We start from the raw sequence: 2,967 nt of genomic DNA, 5'->3' as shown, positions 1-2,967 counted from the left end.
GGAAATGAAAGAAAGAGAAAAGCAGTGCTTGTAGAGGTAGAAGGAAACTGGGATTATATGGTTGGATAAAGAGGTTTGTTCACCCTTTTGTGCCCCTTTATCTGTTTTCTGACAAAGAGACATGATTTAGAGAAGATGTCTCATTGCTCACTTCACACAGAATACTGTAGCTATTTCAGTTCACCAGAGGACACAGAACACAAATATAACACCAATAAGAGAAGTGGTGATAGATTTGAACATGAATTCCCACATGTTACAAGTAAATATCCTTCTGAGTCCAAATCATGGTGTCTGGTTACAGGAGAAGATTTACTGGCAGCCATGTAAACTCCTGGAAGGTTACTGTCTTACTCAGCTATTAGCAATAAACACATGGACTGTATTCTTAGTTAGACATGCTGGATTTCATAACTACAAAAACTAATCCCCCAAGTTCCTCAAACTAAGCAAGATAAGAAATTTATTGTGACTGTTATGAAAGAGAGTACAACTCAAGTCATTTGATTTGTAAAATTAGCTCTCCATTTTAATGAAGTAATTTTTATTGGGAAGTGACTTTTTTTAAATTACACTATAACTCTATCAGAAAAATATATAAATGTATACATGTTTTGATTTGACATTTTTCAAAAAATATAACTACCAATTGGTATCACCTGTTTGTATCAGTGAATCAAATTTAGATTCCAGGGTTCCAATAGTCTCTAAACCTTTAAAACATTCTCAGTTTCTAAGTTCCTATACTCTGATGGACTAAGAGCCAGTGGTTCTCAACCTTCTGGCCCTTTGAATACAGTTCCTCATGTTGTGACCCCAACCATAAAATTATTTTCGTTGCTACTTCATAACTGTAATTTTGCTACTGTTATGAATCGTAATGTGAATATCTGATATGCAGGATGGTCTTAGGCGACCCCTGTGAAAGGGTCGTTCGACCTCCAAAGGCGTCGCGACCCACAGGTTGAGAACCGCTGGTAAGCTATCTTGACAAAATACCTCTACTCAATAAAATGTGCCAGTTAACCACAATGGTTTCTATAGCTAATGAACAAAAATTCCCTGATCTTATTTCTAATACTCATCACAAAAGTACCATGCCTTAAAAAAAATTACTTGTAATTCAGCTAAAGAGATCAATATAAGGCATACTATTTTCTCCTAAAACTAATATTTAGATGGAGTTAGGAAATTATTATAGTCCAAACATAATTTTGTTGAGTTAAAATATAGGTTCCTCAATCACTGCGACAGATAATATACTGGACTCAGGATAACAATTAAATAGTTAGAATTCCAAAAATCCCTACAAGACTATGATTAATCTGACGGTTATAATGTTAACATTTGGGTAAATGTGGCCTTTACAAGCAACATTTACAAACTATCAATTAGGCAGTCATATAAAAATGAAACTCTCTACCGGTCCTTTTAGTACACTGTGAAATTCCGTGACTCTTGGTAAATACGAACACTGGCAAGGGCTTCAATTCAATCTTCCTTTCTTAAATCTGTGCATTACTGGAGTTTTAATGCCTCTATAATGCTTGAGATGTTTCCTTGCACACCGTAGTAAATATTCATAAAATGTGTTGAAATTATCAATTAATTAGTGAATTTATATTCACTTAGCTGTGTCTTGGATGCCGCATGCTGTTACTCTGCATCTTAAGCACTTAGTAAATACTGCAGATTGGATTTTGAATAAATAGGCATTGACACTGTTGATTCAAGGAACATAAACTGTATAATTCAAGCTTAGTCTTAACCATGACCATGTTATTTGTAATATGAGAGCTTTGGGATTTTTTTCTCTGCTGATCCCCTTAACACTTTATTATTAGGTATGCTATCAATACAATACACATAGGAGCCAGTGATTCTAGTTCTGCCAGAATTAAATATAATTTTCTACAACTTTAAACATTTCAAAAGGAAAATACATCTTCATAAAAGCAAAATTTAAATGTGTCAAAACAAATGATTTTGAAAAGCTGCTCTTCATTAGGAAAAACATCATAGTCATACAAGTGACTTCTTTTAAAATTCTGATTATGTATTTTTATTTTTTAATTTATTTTTTTGTGGGTAAAGAAACCTTTAATGAGAATTTGAGGTGCAAGAGGAAGAGGTTGTGGAGGGCCAGTGCTTGGCCCCAGCTGTCTCATGTGTACATGGTTCCATGCAGGTTCTCTAGTCGGTGCTTCTCCCGGTGCTTGCGAGCCTTATGCCGTTTGTGCTCTTCATAAGCATCACCATCAGCGGGCAGTTCATGGCGGCAGTGGGGCAGGAATTTGTCTTGCTTAGCCAGGGCAGAATGCAGTTGGAATGGAAGAAGTGATGGCAAGGCATCTCAATGGCAGTCTCCTCCTCCTCGAGGTACATGGGGCACTTGAGCTCAGACCAAGAGCCCCTGATGACTGTCCTGGGGAGGCTCTCAAGTGCAGTCTTGGCAGCAGGTGGAGGCAAGTGGTGATCCCAATCTACTACCAACCCCAAGTCTTCAAAGTCCACACTGATGAAAAGTGACCTCTCGATCTCCAGCAGGATGTTGGTTCAGGCCTCCCGCTCGGGGTCCAACAGTTTGCAGTTGTGTTCGTCGAAGTAGGACGCCATCTCTTGATTATGTATTTTTAAATAGATTATATTTAGTTCTAGTTAACCATTTACAGTCACTCTTCACAACTCTCTTTAAAGGCATCTGAATTTTTCCAAGGAAAATGTAGGGCAAACTCACAGTGCAATTCCATTAGGACAATGTCTGTGCCTATATGTGTTTAGTTTCTGACTTATAAATAATTAGGGAATCACTGAATTACATCAAAAATCAACTGAATTGTTTTAAATTTTTTCAATCTTTAAGCAGTCCTGAATTTTCCTTTTCAAAGGAGTTATTAATAGGGAAGAAAAAAAGGAAGATATTATGCTTTTACAAAGATATTTTAATTGTACTTGCCCATATACCAA

At 36.5% G+C, this 2,967-nt stretch overlaps 1 pseudogene; it reads right to left on the bottom strand.

The window, feature by feature from the left end:
* Nucleotides 1-2,164: 2,164 nt before the first annotated feature.
* LOC138993388 (E3 ubiquitin-protein ligase RNF181 pseudogene) lies at nt 2,165-2,616 on the bottom strand (annotated as a pseudogene).
* Nucleotides 2,617-2,967: the final 351 nt, after the last annotated feature.

This window comes from Myotis yumanensis, unplaced genomic scaffold (assembly GCF_028538775.1).
Source record: "Myotis yumanensis isolate MYYU_CA2020_CCGP unplaced genomic scaffold, mMyoYum1.0.hap1 SCAF_15, whole genome shotgun sequence".
NCBI classification, from domain to species: Eukaryota; Metazoa; Chordata; class Mammalia; order Chiroptera; family Vespertilionidae; genus Myotis; species Myotis yumanensis.
This window is presented reverse-complemented; position numbering and strand designations above follow the sequence as displayed.